Here is a 348-nt window from a genome sequence, read left to right on the forward strand (position 1 = left end):
TACTTTACAGTGCCCTTTGACTCGTAATAATAGGCAGAATTCTATTATGTCCAACAACAAAGCCTAATAAAGACGTTTGATCTGTGAGAAACGGTTTTGATTCTAGGGGCCATAGGTTTCATATGATGGCAGACTATATCATGTTTAAATAATATTCTGAAAAGGAAACGTATATTTATAGTGCATTGTTTTGGGATAATGGTTAGGCTATTTTTTATACTTCCGGGCAATACAATAAAATGAATAAAATTGATATAAAGCCATGTCTTACTAGATCATAAAGAAATCAAGATAAAATGCTCTTCTGGCAAGATCAGGTTTGATATTCAAGGCGTCAGGTCTTGGATG

Source organism: Penaeus japonicus, unplaced genomic scaffold, assembly GCF_977035675.1.
Source record: "Penaeus japonicus unplaced genomic scaffold, GWHDUDI00000001_assembly GWHDUDI00000022, whole genome shotgun sequence".
NCBI classification, from domain to species: domain Eukaryota; kingdom Metazoa; phylum Arthropoda; class Malacostraca; order Decapoda; family Penaeidae; genus Penaeus; species Penaeus japonicus.